This window comes from Lactuca saligna, chromosome 8 (assembly GCF_052625555.1).
Source record: "Lactuca saligna cultivar CGN05327 chromosome 8, ASM5262555v1, whole genome shotgun sequence".
In the NCBI taxonomy this organism is placed as follows: domain Eukaryota; kingdom Viridiplantae; phylum Streptophyta; class Magnoliopsida; order Asterales; family Asteraceae; genus Lactuca; species Lactuca saligna.
The window spans coordinates 27598793-27622049 of record NC_136424.1 but is presented as its reverse complement, the minus strand read 5'-3'; the positions used below and the strand labels follow the sequence as shown (position 1 = coordinate 27622049).

The 23257-nt window shown below is 36.0% G+C and overlaps 1 long non-coding RNA gene across 29 annotated transcripts; it reads right to left on the bottom strand.

Moving 5' to 3' along the window:
* Positions 1-10929: 10929 nt before the first annotated feature.
* On the bottom strand, positions 10930-22126 carry LOC145009190 (uncharacterized). Of its 29 annotated transcripts, none has more exons than XR_013663776.1 (20): positions 21760-22126; positions 21439-21649; positions 20559-20912; positions 20408-20478; positions 20107-20222; positions 19906-19975; positions 19724-19831; positions 18952-19040; positions 18374-18434; positions 17800-17876; positions 17621-17721; positions 16538-16773; positions 16345-16438; positions 15688-15776; positions 13354-13732; positions 12793-12964; positions 12524-12631; positions 11942-12026; positions 11537-11841; positions 10930-11167 (listed from the first exon to the last, which is right to left on the bottom strand). It is a non-coding gene; the product is annotated as an uncharacterized LOC145009190 (long non-coding RNA). The 29 variants fall into 29 exon arrangements; XR_013663775.1 differs by having other exon boundaries at positions 16735-16773; XR_013663779.1 differs by lacking the exon at positions 17800-17876 and having other exon boundaries at positions 16735-16773.
* Between the last annotated feature and the right edge of the window lie 1131 nt (positions 22127-23257).

Below are 23257 nucleotides of genomic sequence, written 5' to 3'. Positions count from 1 at the left end.
TTATTCATTCATTTTGGAACACGTACTATTAGACTATAAAAAGTATAGTTTGATAAATTCACAATACTAATACATTTCCATAAAAGAATTCATACATATTACATACATTTTAGATAAACTATAATAGGTATAGTTTATGATACATCACTCAACGCTCTCGTACAAAAAGGGTACATCCATACAAGAAAGATTTATATTCACACACATTTCACGTAAACTTGTTAACCTATGTTGTGAGACTCTCTCTCTCTCTCTCTCCCCGTACGTCCGAGTGCGGGATATAATTCCTGGTAGTTATAATCAGAATCTCCTTGAAGGAGAACGTGATACTTGTATATAGATCTATATTGGGTTTGACACCCCACACCTTGCTGCTAGCTACAGTGGGACCTGCAGGTCTACGGGTGAAAAATGTCATTTCATTTTCGCGACGCTTGAGAAACGTTGTGGCAGGTTCACATAGTCACAGTATGATTATAGCGACTCACTTAGGGGGATAACAATTCATGAAGTTTACGGGGTTTCATAAAACCGAAGTAGGTTTTAGGTTGATAAAAGAAATTTACTTTCCATAACATATTAAACTCACAACATTATTACTAAGAAACGATGATTTCTCATACACTCTAGTCTTGGTTATAAGGCTACATTTCTCGGATTTCAAGGGAAATATCGGATTTTTCTGAAACAAACGCGACATTTACATGTGAAATACTTCTACTAAGTTTATTAATAAAAGCTTATGAACTCACCAACCTTTGTGTTGACACTTTTCAAACAACTTGTATTCACAGGAAAACACTAATCAGGTTATCAAGTGCTTTTGAGGTTGGGACGTTAAGGCGTCAAACTTTTCACATTTTGACAACATATTGTAATTGATTTGGAAACATGTAATTCATACAAGTGATGTAACTTTTTCAATTATATATATGTTGGTTGTGTTTGCTTAAATTACTATTAAAATTGTGGTTATGATGCTATACATGAAGTCCTCCACCCCCGGACGTTTCCGCCATCCTTGGTTTGGGGGTGTGACAAATTGGGTTACTTGTTTGATGATTAAGCATAATAATTATGTTATTGTGGGTTGAAAACCCTATGCACTCACCAGGTTTCCCAACCTGACACACTCAGTTTATTTATATCACAGGTGTTGATATGAAGTCACATTACCCAGAGAGATTCAGGAGATATAAATCACTAGTGATAATGAATGTAAGTTTTGTTTATGCTTATGTTTATGTATTGCCGATGACATGCCAAATGTTTTAAAATGAATAAAATACGTTTGTTCGTAAATGCTTTGATAACGTATTTATCATGTTTTTCTGTGAAAAAATTCCGCAACATTTTTATTAAAAGAGGTACTCTGATTTTCATAAAGCGTAAACAAAATCGGTCTTTTCTGGCCGTGAAAATGAGGATGTCATAGTTTTTATCAGGGCATTAGTTTAAGCGAACTAGGAATATGAATTTATTTCTAGACTGAAACTTAGAAAGCTAAGCGATGATTGTAAGATGAGGCTCTTCGAATCCTGTGCCCACAACTAATTGCGAGACACTTATGAGATTGTGTTGCAATCCCTCCACATAAGCCACCTTTCTGATGGAAAAGTCTCCATTAGTTATCATTCCATATCCTTTGATTGTTCCATAGGAGTTGTTTCCAAATTTCACCGAACCGCCATCCTTTAGAGACCGAAACTCCCTTAATTCCTCCTTTCTTCCTGTCATGTGACGCGAGCAGCCACTGTCTATATACCATTCATCGTCGAACTGTTCATCACTGATTACCTGCAATTTGAAGCAGATTTAGGAACCCAAAGTTTCTTGGGTCCTGGTGAGTTTTTCACAGAGAAAGGGATTACAGTAGAAGCATCAACAAAATAAGTTCTTTTGACGAGAGTTGTTTGATCTTTTCTTTTGATAGTAAATACCTTGATTTTCGTCTTATCTTCTTTAAATTTTAAGGTATTCTTATTAGTTAGTTTAGTGTTTTTCGTTTGATTATTAGGTTTAGGGGAGGATCGCTTATATTGATATTGAAACTTGGAGGATCCATATCTAGAATTGGAACAGAAACCGGTGTTAGAACTGAATCTTGTGTTAGGGGTGAACTTGGGACGTTGGCCGAAATCTGGTCTAGAACCGAAACCTGGTTGAAAACCGAAATTTGGTTTAGAACCGAACCTCGGTTGAGAACCGAAAGTCGGTTTAGAACCAAAACTCGGTTGAGAACCGAAAGTCGGTTTAGAACCGAAACTCGGTTGAGAACCGAATCTTGGTTTAGAACCGACACTCGGCTTTTGGTTTTGGGATTTGGAATAATAGGAGTTGGAATCAAAATCTTCCTTTAACTTTTGTTTCCCTTTATCCTTGGATTCTTTCCCAGGAGATTTATAGTTGGGATTTTGAGAATTCCAATGCTGTTTCCGTTCATTTAGATTTAAGGCATATCGCTGATTTCTGAGTCTTTTCTGTTCAGCTAGCTCTTTCTGAGATTTGTGAACATTGAAACTTGACTCGGATTTCTCCTTCATTCTCTTGTCTTCCACTTTGGTTTCGGTGCGTTCCTTATTCTGAACTGCCGATGCTTCCTGTCTCTTGAGTGGACATTTCGGTTCTTTTCTTTCGATTAGAGCGTCAGGTTGCATTGAAGGTTCTGCTGGAACATCTTTCATTCCGCTTGTGCTGGGAATATCGAAACTTGAAGGTTTATTGATGGGTTCTGGTATGTATCGCCCTTTGACTCTCCAAGTGGTTTTCTCAGACAGACCCACAGTCTCATCTGCATTGTCAATTGGAGCAGACCAGAAATAGTCTTCGCATCCTTCAACATTATCCTCTTCAACTATCGTCCTTAATTCAGTTGTTTCTCTGTGAGTGACTCCAGTCACAGCATAAACTTGGTTTGGTACTGTCTGTACCTTCTGATAAACCACAACCTTTTCTTTGAGTTTCGGTTTCTGTTCCTTTGACAGACGAGCAAACTCAACTGAGTTTTCCGAAATAAGAGGTTTTTCACTCTTGGCTTCATCTTTCACAAACTCAGAACAATCAACAATATCCTCTACTGAGATTTCACTCATTTCACTCTTTGTTTCAAATTCAGATGTATTATCTATTATAATTTTATTTTCCTTGACGATTTTGGTATTTGATTCATCGAATGTTTGTATAGTTTCGGTTTTAATATTCATCCTATCATTTTCATCTAAGGTATCTCTTAACATACTTTTATGTTCCTTAGAATCGATGAAAGTTTCTATTTTATCTAAACCTAGCCTATATGACATGGATGAAACTTCTGATTCACATTTTGCTATAACATCATCTTCCTTAAATTCAAGAAAGGGCAAAATCATTTTATGTATTTTCTTTCCAATTTCACAGTTAAGATGCAATTGAGCAATATTAGTATAAAGACGCTTAGCAATTAAACAGAAAAAATTTCTTTGTTTTAATAATTTTAAATTGTCTCTTTGCAAATAAATACTCTCATCGTTAGCCCTAACTAACTCCGCTTCCTTCTGCTCAATCCAGATCCTTCTCTCCTCACTTTTTGAAGACACCCTTCCGAGTTGGTCAGTTAGGTTAGAGTTTGCTAAGCGGGTTTGCATGAGGCTGCTACTTAGGTTGTTAAATTTAAAGTTTAGTTCATTTAATTCTTCTAGATATTCAGTTTTGGAAATTTTAAGAGATTCAAGGAGAGAATGTACCTTTTTTATCAATCGATCGCAGTCGTTGATCTTCTCACTCACTGGCTTGGCTGCAAAGCACTTGTTCTCAGTCATGTTCGGTTCTGTGTCTGCACTTTCGGTTGGTGGTCCAACAGTGACTATCAGGCATTTTCCACCAGAACCTCCAGCCTTTCCATGCGTGGGTCTTCTAACCTCTTCATCTTCAGAATCAGTTGACCAGACTTCTACGCCGCCAAACTCATCTTCCCCTGCATCTTCTTGTACAATTAGAGCATTCATGGAGCTGTTGGAAGCCTTCTTCTTTTTTACTTCTTCAAGTTTTCGCATATAGTACGCTTCATCATCTTCACCCTCTTTCTTCTCAGCCATCTTTCTTAACATGCAATCTTTGGCAAAGTGGTTCTTGTCGTGGCAGTAATTGCAGTCGTAGCCAGTGTCTCCCGCAAGTTTGTTTTCTTCCACCTTTTGGGATGAGCCTTTTGGTTCTTCTTTTACCTTCTCGGAACTGTAACTTCCTTGCCAATTTCGGTTCTTATTGGTAGGAAATTTCTTCTAGCAAATTTCTTTGGATTGGTTATCATCAGAGCATACTCCTCACTTGTACGATCACATTCTGACATGTCTGACTCTTCCTCTTCTTCAACAGTACTTTTTCCTTTAGAGACAAGAGCCAGTGATCCCATGCTAGAGACCACTTTCGCCTCCTTAGTTACAACACTTTCATGTGACTTCAGTATGCCAACTAGTTTCGCTAGAGAGTAGGATTTAAAATGTTCATGTGCCTTCACAGTGGAAACCACAGCCATCCATTCTGGTCTGAGCCCGTTCATGAATGTAACTTTCTGTTCGATTACCTTCCTTTCAATTCCATGCTTGATCATCTTACTTAAAAGACGATTGAACCGATCAAAGGTCTGAATGAGCTTCTCTTCAGGTTTCTGTTCAAAAGCTCCGAATTCTGAGAGCAACAGAGTTTGAATAGAATGTTCCAGATCCTCATCAGTTGAGTAGAGTTCCTTCAACCTATCCCAGATTTCCTTAGCAGTTGTGCAAGAGCCTACAAGCCGAAAGGTGTCGAATTGTAAGGCGAATCTTATCATTCGCATGGCTTTGACATTACACAGAATCTTGTCCTTCTCATCTTGCGGCATCTTTTGAACATCTGTTACCAACTTGTTGTAATCTTTCTGTGTCTTGACAATGGTGTTTGCTTCTGAGTGCACAAACGGTCCAAGAACAATAGCTTCCCAGATGAGATAGCCATTATCCTCGGATCCAACCACGTAATCTTCAAAGTGATGAGCCCATACTTCGTAGTCTTGAGTGTAGAGTATGGGTACTCTGGTTGTAGAACCGATGTTGTTTGAGATGCTAATAGGGTTTGAATGCGTATCTTCAGGAGACATGGTGAGCTGCTAGAATCTTACCTGTAAACTTAAGATTAGGGTTTTATCAAAAGCGGAGTAATCGTCGTTAAGAAGACGACGGCTTCGATAAAAGCGGAAACCCTAACTATTTGTGAATACAGAAGAAAAGTGTATCAACGAACACAATCTCCTGCTCTGATACCAATTGTTAGAACAAAGTTCTTTCAGGATCGTATGATTCTAAGCAAAAGATTAATAAGAACGTAAATAAGAACACAAGTATTGCGATGAAGATGTCGAATGATTAATGCAAAATACCCCAGAAGAGCTCGATTAAGAACTACAATCTGTAGAGGTATGATTAGGGTTCCAAGAATCAACGTGAATGAATAAAGCTATTATATACGCATACACGCATGCATATATTTATAATAAAACCCTAACAACTAATATAGATAAAGGAAACTATTCTAGATAACTACGGATGGATAAGCCCAATCCGTTTACAAAACAAATAATCCAAGACGCAACACTTAAAATATTCAACACTTATAATATGCTAGATACACCCCAACCACCCTCCTGGTGGCCCACGACGGCGACATCAAAAGTCTTGGGACAACAGCCACCACCTCACGGTGGTGGCGGTGGTTTCTCTCAATTCCCCGACAAGCAGGAAAGCCCACCACGCGAATCCTGAAGCAGAAATCACACACACCTATACGAACTCACAGAAAGCGCACACACACGCATTTACTTGCTTGCAAGTGGTAGCGTACAGTGGCGGTGGTGACACGGAAAGGTGGCAGCAGCACACCCGACTTGCTAGAAGTGAACCCAACCACCCCTTTGGTGGCATCCACCGGCAGGAGAGTAACGAACGACGACCATCGCAACGCCACTCCTTCAATCTCCATTGATGCAGCTTCGTTCCCGTCCCAGTTGGTCTTCAATGTCGCTCGATGGCTTTTAGGTGGTCGGAGAACGTCTTGGTGGATGGCGGCGGTGACCGATGACTAAGAGGAATAACGTGGCGGTTGTTGGGAGAGATGACGGGTTTATATATCCCGTTTCCCCAAACTTGTTTCCATAATGGCAATTTCAGCCCCTCTTTTCCCATTTTCTTTAAAAAATGTGATCCAATATTTACACTTTCAACCCAATCCATGGAGATCCCTTACAATTTATGTCCCATAAATTCTCAAACAACCCCCAATATCTTGATTATGACATAATCAGCCCCTCCACCTCATTTCCTTTTAAATTAAATTCAATCAATTACTACGAAGCCCCTGTCTTTATAAATATTTATAAAATGAGTCCCAAACTCACACTTTTAACCCCCGCCTTCCAAAAATGTGGCAACTAACTCCTCGAACCCAACACACTGCATATATAATTATTTATTTCAGGCTACCATTCGTTCATTAACTTATTTATTTAACTAATAAATAATGAGTGTTACAACTCTCCCCCACTTAAATTAGATTCCGTCCTCGAAATCACTCCTTACTATTTCTTATATGCTAGACCACTTCTAGTAACATGATCACCGTATTGGGCTCACCCTAGCCTTCCCAAGGTAGCTGTGACCAATCTTCGTAAAGCCATAATATCCTCATATGTACGAATTCCTCGCAACAGGATCACATCCACTTTGTCTGAATCTACTATCTCGAGATGGTTTGATTCCCCGACAGACCACTCATACTTTATCATTATCATTGAATCTAGTTCGTGCATCCATCAACATGCTACTCAACTTATTATAGCTTTAGGTTCTTACTATAAAACAGGTTCACAGACCCAATTATCCCTGCAGATCACTTATACTTGGCCAAGGCTCAATTGATCCCGCTGTGAGCGACTTGTCACTTCGCAAATCAACCAGCTATTCCGTCCGTACTTGGAACCTGAAACAAAAATACTAATACTGCCCAAACACTAAAACTTCCCGAATACTGAACTGCCTGAAGCAGTATAAGTTGCTACATAGCTGCTTACCAAAAGCTACCGAGACCTCCTGGGTCTCAATTCGCTTGCCAATCCTCTGAAATACTGGGTTTAGACCCGGCTACGGAGCCAAAGGACTCACTACTTAGTCACCTCACACGACTTCTGAATGAAATCCTTCTACGGAACTAGTTGCCACTAGTTATTATGACACTGTGGCTCTACTACTTTATGATATAACCGGTTGGGTCCATACATCGAATCCTGTCATCTTCAAATGCAAGGCTGAAAGTGATTGCTACCTGACCAATGGTACTCGCATGTCCTGAAGCAGTCCGTTGCTTTTCTGATCTCCCAACTGTAGTGGCGCTCCTACAATCCTATCACTGGCTCAACCAGATCTAATCCATCTGGGTAATTCCGAAATCCAATCTGTGGATTTCCTTATCCTTACTGCTACACCCGAACTGGTGGGTACTACTATTCCATCTGCGTCCTAACAACGCGCTCACACCATCTACTAACCTAGTGAATGTTACGGCTACACCCGCAGTCTCACAACACTTTATCATTATCTGATCGCTAGTGAATGCTACGGCTACCCCCGTAGTCTTACAACACCTTCCATACAATCTGACTACTAGTGAATGCTACGGCTACCCCCGTAGTCTTACAACACTTTCCATACAATCTGATTACTAGTGAATGCTACGGCTACCCCCGTAGTCTTACAACACTTTCCATACCAGGTCGGACACGCACTCGACCTAACACATCATTGAACTAGAGTCCTAACCGGAACTCTAACATGGTTCCCGAAACCTGCTATCATGTGACCCCATTGTATCAGTACCGTACCCATGCCCGTGATCAAAGCGTCACAGTAAACCATAAAATCGTCTACACCCTATTACAGGGTGAGAATCAGTGCCTCGCATAACTGCTGTCTGAGAGTATTGAAGGCTGCTTGCTATTCAGGCCCTCAACGAAAGGCCACTGACTTCTTGGTCAGTCGGATAAAAGGAACCACAATCTTGGAGAAGTCCCATGCAAATCTCCGGTAGCAACCTGCTAGACCAAGAAGCTCCGAATCTCAGATGGAGACCTTGGAATCTCCCAATGCATCACGGCCTCTATCTTGTCCGGATCAACTAGAATACCCTTCTGGTTGACAAGGTGTCCAAGAGATTGCACCCCGCGCAACTAGAACTCACATTTGGAGAACTTTATAAAAAGTCTCTCCCCCACTTAAATTCGACTAAGTCTTCACTGCACGCAAAAATTGAAGGATTTCCAATCCTTCTCGCTTTCTAATATCCCACTGATGACAACTGTGCCTGCCAATGCTAGTATTTAATCACTGATTAAACCTTAAGATCTCACATCGTCGGAAATCTCAATGAGTACTCTTGACATCTGATCCAGTCTGACACCTCGATCCATCTATCATGTTGTCAATTGAAGGTCTCAATCTTCACTCTGGTTGAAAAATCCTCGTTCTCATTTCCAATCTTGCAGTACCACTGAACTCTAACCGAACACAACCCATGCGGAAATACAATTCTCCTGAACATGCGATAACCAACCACTTATGCATCTAACACCCGCAACTGACACTACCCTTTTCATGTCACCAGCTCTGTCCTAGCAACGGTAGTGTCTTGAACTCCAAAGTTCATCCATAGACAATTACCGACCATACCTGAACAATGATAGAACCCCTGAACGCTGACTTCACTGTAGAACTATTACTCTAACCCTAACCGAGGATCTTCCCAAACAATACTCCTGCACAGATCTCAACATAGATCCGAAATGATAACGGTACACGCGGAACCCGCTCCGCAATATGCATCCCTTGTGGGTTCATCAATGACTTTTCGGCTTGCAGGATGGCATATATGATCCTTGATAACCCAAACACTAGCAGGAAACCGACCCGAGATCTAACTTATCCAAACTTACTCATAACTCCAACGCGATACGTATCCCTAACATCCATCAAATAGCAATAGAAGATGACATACCCGCAACACCTGGAGGAATACTAATCACCTTCTACTGACATGACCAACCCCGCTACCCTGTAGTAGCTTAAACCCTCGGAGCGACAAACTCTCTTGTACACTATCCTGTACGTGCTGTACTGACTCTGGCCTTGCTGGCCCTTCACCTGATGATCAGAAATCATGGGTCTCTTCCCGAGACCCCTACTATACACACCTGGCACACACCTCTCTTTCCAGGGTGCTCCCAAATCGATCCCGCATCTGCAACTCTTGGAAATCATATCCTTCAGGGTCTGACACCCTGTCACGCTCACTAACTCGCTTGCTAATGGCTAAGCTGCAACAACTGGAACATCCTCTATCCCCAAACTGGGTCATAAACTCTTCCCTGAAGCTTCTTAGATTCTCCAAGACTCTCACTGATTCGAGTATGGATCCTATGCTTTCAATAGTACGGGCCAATACTACCTTCCACACCTATCCATACTTTCCTCAGCAATCCTACCGAATCCTCCAAGTCACTTCCTCAATCCCAAGTCTCAATCATCCTCGCTACTAACTCACTGAAACATATCCTAGGCTTCCCTAGGTTCCCGAACTCACCCAGTCCTCAACTGCTGAAAGATTCCCAGTAATGGCAACTAGCTACCTTATGAATATAACCACATGCAATAGAGATCAGATAATCCTTCAAGTAACTGACTCATCCCTATAACGGTTAGACTCAAATGAGAGCTGCGCAATAGGGTCAAATCTACCACTCTGAGATTATCCAGCCTGTGCCACATGTGACTTAGCATATTCACTTAATAGCTAACTCACATTACTAAGAGTCCCACAGCAAGCAACATTTTGACAATGGAAAATCTAACCATCATATTCCAATCAATCATTTTATCCTCTAATCAGGAATCTGTACATGCAATTAATAGACTCATACAATCAGGCATAACCTAAACAGGCTATCCTATCATTGACTGATCAGTACTAGCATGCAAGTCTACAAGCACATATAATAGGCATATAAGGCATCCTCCTAGATCCTTAGCCCTAATCTAGCATGCAATTCTCATAATCATATCGTAACATAACATATCATAGCATGTATGGGTATCTTGGGGAAAACTTACTTGAGCTCGGCTGATTGCACGCATCACACACTTTGTTCTTCTCAAAGTTTCTTTCTCTTTTCAGATTCCTTTCAAACTCCTTTTTATAAAATGGTTTTTACTTTTGAAAATTTTCATACCAATCCCTTAGTTTGAGTTCAGACACACTCGAGAGTATGTCCGAATCCCTCAAACCAAGGCTCTGATACCAACTTGTAACATCCCAAAAATACAAGCCAAAAATTTCATTTTTAAATACGTCATTATAATACCAACAGTGTAATAAAACATTCGTAATAGCATGTCATGTCAAAACCCAAGTATAAATAATCAAACGTGTTATCATAAAATAATATCAGAGTGTAATCCCAAAGATCTCATGTGAGGAAAACCATAGTGTGATGCGCTGCGATCAAGCCGACTCATTTCCTTTAAACACGAAGCACATTAAACCAAAACTAAAAACCGTAAGCACGAAGTTTAGTGAGTTCCCCCACTGTACCACATACCATAAAATCACATAACATACATATACTGTCGGGCATATCTGGGTGCCCGACCAACCCCTTCGGTCCTTGCGACCGGATACTACCGAGCATATCTGGGTGCCCGACCTACCCTTCGGTCCTTGCGATCGAATACTACCGGGCATACCTGGGTGCCCGACCTACCATTCGGTCCTTGCGACCGAATACTGCCGGGCATATCTGGGTGCCCGACCTACCCTTCGGTCGTTGCGACCGAATACTCGGGACTATTTCACCCCCTACTAGTACCACATAACACATATCACATAACATCATATCATACTAGCACATAAACATAACACATGTAGTAGCAACCCTAGATGAATATCACGGAGACCATCATCTATCATACAACTCCTACTGGTGGGCCTGCATTGTGGCCGTAGACCCACCGCTACTAGAAGGAAACCCACCTCACACTGCTGCCCGAAGACACAATCCCACACTTACTGAAGTCCCGCAGACTCGACCCCAGCTGCTGGCTGACAGATTCCCAAACTGTCAACACCAAAATAACACCCAATTAATAATTGGGTCCCAACACATAACCATAAATACATACTTGGATAATTACTACATTACCCTAAGATTGGCTTTATCAGGCCCAAGGCCCAAACCATAGACCCAAAGTGAACAAGGAATCAAAGTCCAACATATGGCCCAATTTGGAATTTTCCAAATTGGGCCTAGGCCTATATGTGGTCTTATGGCCCAACATTATACAATCATTAAGGCCCAACTATGACCCATCTATGGCCCAATTTTCCAAATTGAGCCCAACCCCTTATATGGGACTTACCCTAGGCCCATTAAATTATTTTAGCCCATATAATTATTCTTGGATGACCCATTATTCTTGGGACTTACTATAATTAATGTCCCCTGTTCCGATGTTGTTGCTACTATATGTGCAACACTATTTTATGTGCAACTCCAAAAAACATGAAGTAATTTAAGCAATGAACGTTTCTTCATGTGACATTAAACATAGTCCACATTCTCCTTGTTTATAAGGTGGGTCGAACAACATTCTGCTTCTTTTCCTGAAATTAGGTACAAATATAATCATTTGGTCCCTGAATAAAGCATGAACAGAGCCTTTAGAGATTGTAGCTACAAGAATTTCAGGAGTCATATGATAATAAGTATGTCCCTCTTTGGAAACCATAAGACTGAAAATGATCAAAAGGTTGGAAATTAGTATAAACAAATGGAATGAAATGCATTTAAAGAACTGAAGAACATAAAAATTGTATGTATGTTGCTTTTCACCTTGATTGGTTCTGAAACAGAATGAAGCCTAACTAATGTCCCCTGTTTGGATGTTGTTGCTACTATGTGTGCAGCCAATGGTGATCTTTGAGCATTATTAATGAACCATGAATTGAAAATATTTTAGAATTAAGTGCATCAGTGTATATATATCTGGTGATAAAATGCACTTTAAATCTTGAAAGATAATATCTCTAGTGACCATGGGTTTCAAACATGGGTTTCTCAGAAGAATATAATATAAAGCAGACAAACAGGAGTAAAATACACTTTTGGTCCCTGAATAAAGCAAATTTACAAAATTTGGGTCCTTATCCAAGCATTGTAAGGTGACTATTTTTGGTCACCAAGTCCCAATTTTTTTGTCACCTTACTTGGAACAAGTAAAAAACGTTACAAACCCCAAACAAGAACCAAAATTGAAAAAAATTAGTTACACTCAGGGACAAAAATGTAACAATACTCTAAACATACAGACAAATCATTCGTATATTGTTACTTAAATACTGATATTTGATAATAAAAACTATTTATTAAGTAACACAAAATTATCTATTAAAGTATTGACAAAAATTGCAACACCTGATCACATTTCTTTCTTGTACAGATCACCACCAGAAAGAAATCCATACTTTCTAAAAGGTAACAATAAGATGCTTGTTGAAGCATCACAGCTGGATGAAGAGATTCCTGCAAAAAAATGAAGTTTTTTTTAACAAAATTCTCATATAATTATTGTTCTTAACATTTCAACCCACCAAAGACCACACCGTGTGGCATTTCCCGTCCCTGATGAGTGATGTCCCAATTTGCTAAATAAAAGTATATTTTTAAACAAGTAAAAGAATTACCTAAATAACAAAATATCTTTTGTAAAGAATTACCCAGCGAACTAAATGCAATATTCAGAATCTTTTTTGATTGATTTAACATGAAGTATGTTAATCCCATCAATTCCTGAAGACAATAAATGACCACGAGTTTTAGGAACAAACAGGGTCATAGACTCATAGCTGTAGCTACCTGTACACCAACATATCATTTCCATCAAGGCATAATCACCCAACACAACATCCTTTAAACATTAACAGAGTAACTAACAAAGAACATAAAAAGCATGAAGTATTTTCCAGTGTACGATAACAATTAAAATATATGTGATGAAAGATCTTTTTTTCCAGTGTTAGGGGTAAAAATTACATGTTAACCAAAACCAAACATGTCCAGTATAAAATTACAATGGGTTAATAGGTTTGATTATGACGGTATAATCTTTTAATGGAAGTTTTTATACCTTAGCATCTAAACAACATTCAAATTTATGAGGCGATATGGAAAGACTTAATCCCTATTAGACATTTTTCATGTATATTAATATTAAGTAATACGCAAAGTACAATTTGGTTTCTTACCATGGCTTCATTGAAAATGTTCATTTAGCCTCTTTTTTTCTTCTTCAAGATTTCTGGTTGCTCTTGATTGCTCCAGTATTGCAAGAGGGAAAAAATGGTATATGGGTAATTTGTCCTTGTTCTGCTGGAAAATTGCCCAGGGGCATTTTTGTACTTTTGTAGTGAAGTGTGCTGTAATTCCTTTGTCTCATCTAAGAATTGATTTGTAAATAACTTTGTTCTTCTTGGAAACACCATTCCTCTTGAATGAATGAAAATTTAACTTTCTTTAATTTTATCCTAGTTTGATGATCAGTTTAAGAATGTATCAGGGCCTATCATATACTTTGTTATATAATCACACAAGAGGTCTCAATTCTGCCATGTCATCCAAGTTTTCCTATATGAATGAACATACAGTGAAAAGGTTTCCCACATTAAGTAAATAAGAAACAACAGTTTTGTCATGAAGTAATCAACTACAATAAAGAAATCATTATCATGAAATTGATCTGGAAAGAGTATATTTGTGATGCATGCGAATCAGGTTTCCATGGATGAAAATACATTAAGTAAATGACAACCATGATGAAAAGGGAGATGGTTGTCATTTCCCTAAAAAGCAGCAATTCATATGGCAAATAAATCTGTAATCAAAATGGCAGAAATCATAAAGTATGAACTCAAATCAAAGAAGCTCATGTTATTAGAGATGTTTAAGTAATACAAACTTGTGAATCAACATAAGGATTTGAAGTTGCACTAATTAATGGGGGACAAACCAGGGTAAGTGTATCATCATATAAAAGGACAGAGATGTATGTATATAAAGTCCAATACAGGATCCCTGTTGCAATGCTATACAATTTCAGTGAAGAAAGTATAATACAGACAGACAAGTAGACACAAAATGATGTTGCAACTAACTGTAAGGTACCAATTTCAGGAACTAACTTCAATGGAGATGCAGCAGAAGATCTGTCCCCAAAAACGAACATTTGTTACTTAATAGGAAAACATTATAACATGTAATCAATGTTGTGAACCTCTGAATAGAAAATTTTATACAACCTATGCATCTGCATCTCTTAGATGGACCTCTTATTTGTAACCTTATATTCAAAAAAGTCAAGGTTTGGACCAAACCTCGAAAAATATGCATACCACTGGGACCATTTTTGCAGTTTTGTCTAGAGTTTAATGCCATACATGGTTACATTTTGAAAGTATATAATATGCCACAATTAGTATAAGTTTACATTTTAAACTGCAATTACAAAAAAAGCATGTCTTAAGAAGTTGGACTTTGAAAGAATAATATATTAAAAATAGAAAAAAAAATGTTGCATATGGTTTGATTTTAAAAGTATAAAGTTTTAATCAGAAAAGGTAGAGAGGACAATGTTTTCATAAATACATAATTAGATTACAATATCTTAATTAGTTAGTTTTTGAAAGTAAAAATATATAATTGAAGATATAATGTTCCATACAGTTAAATATTAAAACCAATTAAAAGCGTATTCTAATAAGTTAGATTTTGAAAGTACAATAACAAAAGATAAAAGTACAATGTATCAAATACCTGATACATGTTCTTATGCAGTCGGTACAACAATTCATACTTCCAATATAATGTCTTAATAGGTTAGATTATGAGAGTAAAAAGCTACAACTAAAAATATAATATAATAACTGAAAACAAAACAAATGAAGTTTAATTTTTTAAAGTTTAATGCATATATAGTTTATATGTAAAAAAAAAAAGAATGCTATAAAGTGAAGGTATAATGTTATAATGCATATATAGGAATATTTATAGTCTTAATAGAAAAATAATAATAGAAAATTTAATGTCCTAATAGGAAAAATGTATAATGCAATAAATAGTAACAAAAATCAGAAAGGGTAATATTTTAAAAGTACAATATCTTAATAAAAAAGATTTTGAAAGTATAATGATAATGATATACATGAGACCATAATGCCCTAATTGATTGGATTTTGAGAGTAAGAGTCTTAAAACTTAAAAAACAAAATAGAAGTCTTAATAAGAAAAAACAAATGAAAGTAAAATGTTGGATTTCAAAAGTATACATGTTGGATTTTAAAAGTGTAATGTTATACATGGTTAGATCATCAAAGTACAATAACTTTCATATGCTCTTTAGAAGGGAATAAAAATTGTCGAAAAAGTAATGGTAAAACTAAAGGTATAATGCTTAATGTCAAGTAGAATATATTAATAGGAAGAAACTATTGAAAGTATAAAACAAAAGTGAAGAAACCAACCATAGCCTATCAGACAGACATTTTGTATGTATGTAATCAACAAAGTAAGGTTTGGTTTCTTACCTTGGTATCCGCATCATATAATGGTCGGTCATTTTTAGCTTTATTCCAGAGTTGTAGGTGCTCTCAACTGCTCCAGTTAAGTTACTCTTCTATCAAAAAGAGGATTTTGTTCCATGATAATAATTGAAATACATAAATGTGGCAGATTATGTGAGCCTTAATAACAACCCATGAGGGCAATGTTGTTGTTAGCTAATATTAACATAAGATTAAAATGGAGTAAACAAACATAACACATTCAAACCATGACTAGATCCATGATTTTGACTAGTAAATGGAAAGCAATTGAAAGAAACTAGAAACACAATAAACATCAGGCCATATTTTATGCTTTATAGAAAGCAATGGATCATATACACAAAAATAGATTTCTTTGAAACAAAACCATCTAAACACACCAGACATAACAAAGATAAATAAAGCACTACACTCAATAAGACTGAAATTATAACGATTAACAAAAACCAATCTTTTTAATGCCTGAAATTTGTCATCTTCTTCATACTTATCAAAAAAAAATTTGTTGCTACAATTCTCATTTTTGAACTAAATGTTGAACATGTTGATGTTGTGGAGTTTTAGGGTAGCAAAAGAGAATAAGGACGGGTTTTTTTTTACCATAAAAAGGGAAATTTGGAAAAACAGAAATGTACTTACCACTCACTTCAAATGTCATCTTTACTTTTTTGCAAGGTTAAGTGAAGATGTTTATGCCCTAATTCAAAACTTGAAGCCACAAATTTCTATTTACCTGCAGAAGATTCCAAACATCAATATATCTCAATTCTCAATTAAAATTTCCATTTCCATTTCAAAGAAGCGAGTAGATGTAATAGTACAACTTCCATACTCATAAGACCAAAGCAATTTTCTTTAGAGTTTTACTTGCTTCCTTTGGCCGTTTATTTGTTATCTTAAGAAGCATCATTCTTCAATTAGTAGGATTGAACGAACATTAAATAAAAAATTGTAATAAAAAAGATCACATTTTGTAGAAAAAATAGAAAAGGAGAGCACATCATCATGTTTATAGTACAAAACTCGCACCACCAATTTTCAACAGCTTCTGGATGGCCAGGGTGACACCTACAATTAAAACCAAAAAAAATACATTACTAAGCTTGGATGTAAAGGAAGATAGAAGAAAATAATGAGTAAATCTTATATGAAATTTGACCTCAAAGAGAAAATGATAAATTTTGAAAATCATATGAATTTTGACAATGTTTTCTCATCACTCCAACTTTCTAGCCAAAATTGATATTTTTGGACAAATTCACCCTTGATGATCAATAAGATTATATTATTATAGTGGCCATAAGTGCTTTACTCAATACTACAGGGACTCAACATACGTTTTTCCAAAAAATAGAAAATCATGGATTTACAGTAACAAAAAGAGCTTGTAGCTACAAGAACTTCAGGAAGCCACAAACATATGGCCCATATTTTCCCTTTGGAAACTAGTATAAACAAATGGAATGAAATGCATTTAAAGAACCAAAGAACATAAATTTGTGTGTATGTTGTTTCTCAAAATAAACCCTAATTAATGCCAATGGTGATCTATGAGCATCTATCTGCATTATTAATGAACCATGAATTCAAAACATTTTGGAATTAAGTGAATCAGTGTAGATATTTGGTGATAAAATGCACTTCAAATCTTGAAAGATAAAACCTGTAGTGACCAACGGTGTTTACACATGAAATCAAACATGAGTTTCTCAAAAGAATATAATATAAAGCACACAAACTTAGAAACAAGAGTAAAATAATCTTTTAGTCCATGAAATAAGGTTCTTGTACCATTTTCGGTCCCTGTTCTAAGTAAAGTGACTATTTTTGGTCAACAATTATAGCTGATTTTTGCAACTTTGGTCCCATTTTTTTTGTCATTTTACTTGAAACAAGTTAAAAAAACGTTACAAACCTCAAACAAGGACTCATAGATAAAAGTACATATCATTTCCATGAAGGCATAATCGCCCAACACAACAGCCTTATTTGGGTTCGATGGAACTAAAACTGTACCTTTAAACATTTACAGAAAAACTAAATAAGAACATAAAAAGCATCATGTGTTTTATAGTGTTAAGGGTAAAAACATACATGTTAACACTTCGATTCTCAGTGGGATCTTCTTTTTCTTTTCTCAACCATAAGTTCTTTTATCTGATTTCTAAAACCTTTTCTTGTTGCAGAGCAATGAAGGGGGTTTGTCAGAGGAATTGAAATTAAGACTAGCAATTAATCTCAGAGTAATGCAAGGGAACTTCTGGTTCGATAGGTTAATTCTTAACTAAAGGTATAAAGCTAAAATTAAAGTAGAACATCTTAATAGGAAGAAACTATTGAAAGTATAGTTGGTATCAAAAGTCAAGAAAGTATAATGCCTATTAGGAATTTTATATGGTGAGCCAATTAGTTTTTTTTTTTTTTCAGATCTATAGGTGTTCTCAACTGGTCCAGTTGTTCTATCAAAAAGGCACAAAAAAAAAATAGAATTTGTTAGTAAATGTGGCAGATTAGATCCTAACAACTAACCATGATATGTCAATGTTGTTGTTAGCCAATATTACAATAAGATTAAAATCGATTTCACTACAACAAAGCCATCTAAACACACCATACACACCAAATCGGATTTTATAGAAAAAAAAAAATAAAGAGAGAAGTGACAAACCTTGTCCATGAAACATGGACATTATCACAAAGGACAAAAAACACATGTATATCTTCTATCCCTGTTAGAAAATAAACGTTAGACAACATTTTTAAAAAAGAAAGATTATATCTAATGTCTTGAATTCTAATCTTTTAATTTAACAACTAAGGTTAAAAGTTGTAGCATTAATTTATGTACAAAACAATTTTCGTCCACCTACAAGGAGTATAATCTAGTTAAGGAATATTCAGAATGCATAACTAAACTAACATCTTATGTGATCAAGTAAAGTTGATGACTATCACTATCTTACACAAAAAGGATTTTTCTTCTTATACTTATATGACACCCTCAAAGATTCAATGCCATCATCCAACTGAATTTCTAAATAATCTACAACCATTCCAAGAAAGAAAGCATGAACTTCGAAGAGCTTGTAGCTACAAGAATTTCAGGAGCCATATTATAAGTATGTCCCCCTTTGGAAACTAAAAGACTGAATATGATCAAAAAGTTGGAAATCAGTATAAACAAATGGACTGAAATGCATTTAAAGAACCAAAGAACGTAAAATTTGTATGTATGTTGCTTTTCACCTTGTTTGCTTCGGAAGCAGAATGAACGCTAATTGATGTCCCCTGTTCGGATGCTGTTTCTACTATGTGTGCAGCCAATGAGCATCTATCTGCATTATTAATGAATCATGAATTCAAAATATTTTGGAATTAAGTGCATCAATGTAGATATCTGGTGATAAAATGCACTTCAAATCTTGAAAGATAATATCTCTAGTGACCAAGGGTTTTTACACATGAAATCAAACATGGATTTCTCAGAAAAACTAAATAAGAACACTTTAATTCTCATGGGCATCTTCTTTTCCTTTTATCAACCATAACTTATTTACCTGGTTTTCAAAACCTTTTCTTGTTGCAGAGTAACAGAAGGAACTTGTTAAAGGAATTGGAATTAAGCATAACAATTTATCTCAGAGTAATGCAAGGGAACTTGTGGTTCACAGAATATTTTTGATAAGAATGGAATTTCTGAAAGGAATTAGAATAAATTTTGAAAGTAGAACGTCTTAATAATAAAAACTTAGACGTTATAAAGCCATAATTGGCAACCAAAACCAAAGATATTTAGTTTTTCAAAGTATAGTGACTTAATACGACAAATAATAAAATTACAATGTGTTAATAATAGGTTTGATTATGAAAGAAGAATGTTTTAATGGAAGTTTTTATACCTTGGCATCTAAATAGCATTCAAATTTATGAGGCAATATGGAAAGACTTATTCCCTATTAGACATTTTGCATATTAATATAATATTAAGTAATAGGCAAAGTACAACTTGGTTTCTTACCATGGCATCATTGTAAATGTTCATTTTTTCTTCCAGATTTCTGGTTGCTCTTGACTGATCCAGTATTGCTCTAGTTTCTCTCAGACCATCAGATGAGATATGACTTCACTGCAATAACCACACACCTAATTCAGCATCAATAAGCCTTGCGAAATTTACTAAAATACATAAATTTATCATACCCATCATATCATACACTTTGTTATATAATCACACAATAGGTCTCAATTCTGCCATGTCATCCAAATTGTCCTACATGAACGAAATTACAGTGAAAAGTTTTGTCCCTCATTAAGTAAAAAAGAAACAACAGTTTTGTCATGAAGTAATCAAGTACAATCAAGAAATCGTTATTAGAAATTAATTTGGAAAGAGCATTGGACCTTTCATATATGTGATGTGTGCCAATCAGGTTTCCATGGGAAAGCACCTTTGTTGTTCACTTGTATAACAGATTATCTAGTTTTGGTGGACGAAAAGGGCGAGGGTTGTCATTTCCCTAAAAAGCAGCAATTCATGTGGCAAATAAATCAGTAATCAAAATGGCAGAAATCATAAAGTGTGAACTCATATCAAAGAAGCTCATGTTATTGGAGATGTTTAAGTCGAACACAAACTTGTGAATCAACAAAAAAGGATTTGAAGTTGCACCAAATTGTATTAAAGTTTTGAAAATGATACAACCTTATTAACCCAAGTTGCTGATGGAAGAGATAGCATTACCAATACATCATATATGGTCCAATACAGGATCCCTGTTGCAATGTTATACAATTTCAGTGAAGAAAGCATAATACAGACAGACATGTAGACACAAAATGATGTTGCAACTTACTGTAAGGTACCAATGTCAGGAACTAACTTCAATGGAGATGCAGCAGAAGATCTGTCCCCAAAAGGGAACATCTGTTACTTAATTAATAGGAATGCATTATAACATGTAATCAATGTTGTGAACCTCTAAATAGAAAAAATTATATAAACTATGCATCTCTTAGATGGACCTCTTCTTTGTAACCTTATAATAGAAAATTTTAGACAGTTTTTTCAATGAACAAAAATAATAGGAGACATTTTTTTTTGACCTAACTCAGAAATAGGAGAGGCGATGATATAAACAGGCCCACAAAAAAAATCACATCGCCTCTTGGAAGTATCCTCATTTGATTAAGATTCAATCTCTAGAATCCTGCAGTAAGAAAATTACAAACAAAAGTCCTAATATTTCTGTAGCAATGACAATCAAAAATTATTTCAAATTACACTGCTATTTCTAACTGAATTGAAAATACAAACAATAAATTATCTTTCCCTACTTGAATTTCTAACAGCTCAATAACTTGTTTAATGTTTTAATTTGGCTTGTGATTATTTACTTCTCTCTGCATAATTTCACCATCAAAACAAAGCAAAACAACTCTTTAACTTAGTTAAGACATTTCATCAAACACCTAAAATGCACAGAAGAACAATCTACAACTAAACAATAATTTTTTGGGTTTCAAAACTATTTAAGTTTTAACGACAGCACATCATGACTTTCTTGACCAATCATCTCTGTCTGATGGATGCTCTAGTTTCAATTGGGTGGCACAATTCAAAAGACCAACAAAACAAAAAATAAATGGAGGAGAAAAAGAAAGAAGCCTAGAGAGGTCGTATGTGTTAATTGAGATTTAAGGCAGCAATCAGGTATATTTATGTCATTAATTTACCTCTAATAAAGTTCAAGAAGATCCATGGGCATAGTGTTTGATCCTTCAAGCGATGATGATGCATGCTTAGAAAAAAACAGTTTCATGACATAAAAAGTTACCATAAACTTAAACACGCTACCTGGAGATCAGATTGAGAAAGATCTGTACTCTTTTTTGTTGATCGATGGTGGACCAAAATTACATCGCAACCAGACGTCAATGAAATACACTGCATAAAGGTACAACCCAACAGCATGATGAATCCAGTAATGAAGAGAGACCCGAAGAATCTTTGCCTATTTGAAACTACCTAACAAAATCAATAATACAGAACGTTACCTAAGAGACGAAGAGGGAAAGGCAGAGGATTCTTAAAAGCCCGAGAATGAAAGAAAGAGGAAACACTGGTGTCGCTAGAAAAAAGGAGATACGGCGGTGTGAAAGAGTCCACTCCAAGTAAAACACTCTGACATGTCTCCGGCGGTGTTTGGAGAGCCGTGGGATGATTGAAGAACGAATGAATGGGAGAAGAATGAAAACTTATGGAGATCTTGTTAATTTCTTTGGATTATAGAGACGATTGCGAGTGTATAGGGGGTGCTTGGGTCTCCCGTCTCCGAGGAGCGGAGTTATAGAGACTAGTCTCTCCGGTGGACGAGTGAAGAGTGGAAGAGCGAAGAAGGTTGTAATAAGCGCCACGCCACTACACCGACGCAACCCTTTTGACTTCCCACAACGGTTATTTTTTAAAAGCTTTAACGTTTCCAAAATTAACACCTTTTTATTCACCTCTCAAATTTCTTACCCTCCTTATTTATTTATTTATTTTGTTGTTTTTTTGTTTTTTACTCCCTTCATCCCAAAATTATTATTCATAAACAAAAAACATACAAAAAACATACAAAGTAACAATTAATCTTGTCTTTTTGAATATAATAACCATTTTGCCCTTTCTAAAAGCATACTTAAAATTTTAATTTACTAAATGTCCGGCACAAATTTCCCACCATTAACTTTTTAATTAAGTTAAACTATAGAGCCAATTTTTCCCTTCCTTAATTTTTAGTTAAATTAAATTATAAAGCCAACTTTTCCACCACTTACATTAATTAATTTCTTAAATCCCTAGATCTTCTATCAACAAAATTCCTAGCTTCTCTCTTCTACCTAAACTAATTTTTTTATTCTAATCTTCCAGATCCATTTACTTCATTATTCTAATTTCAAAGCACTAAATGCATCTCACTTGTTTAGTGTAAACCCACCCAAATTTCTCAATCACCATCGTCGTGTATCAGTCACTCTTGCATGCAAGGTACATATTTTATTCTTCATGTTATCTCGATTCGAAACATGTGATAACGATTTGGAGTTTTGATACACTTGTTGGATACCATGTAACCGCTTTTAAGAAATTGCATTTGATGGATCGATTTGATACATACAATTTGCTTTATTTTTTCTTTTGTTGTATACATAAATCGGTTTAGTGATTCAATTAGCTTGCGTTTGTTGTAGTCGGTTTTTAACAATTTGATTAGCTTGCATTCGTTGTAGTTTGTTTGCTTATTTTTGTATATGCATGTAGTTGGTTTATTGAAATGATTTTTTTTTACATATGTTCGATGTAACCAATTTGATTTGCTTCTTAATGTGTTGTTTTACACTTTGTTTATTGTTGTATTGTTTTGGTTTATTGTTTGTTTGCTTTTGTTGTATTCTTGATTTTGTTATAGATTACGATTTATTTTGGTTCAATGCTAGCTGTTACTATTGTGTTTTAGCTTTAGATAATCAAAATTTTGTGGACTTTGTTTAGTTTATGCTTGTTGCTGAA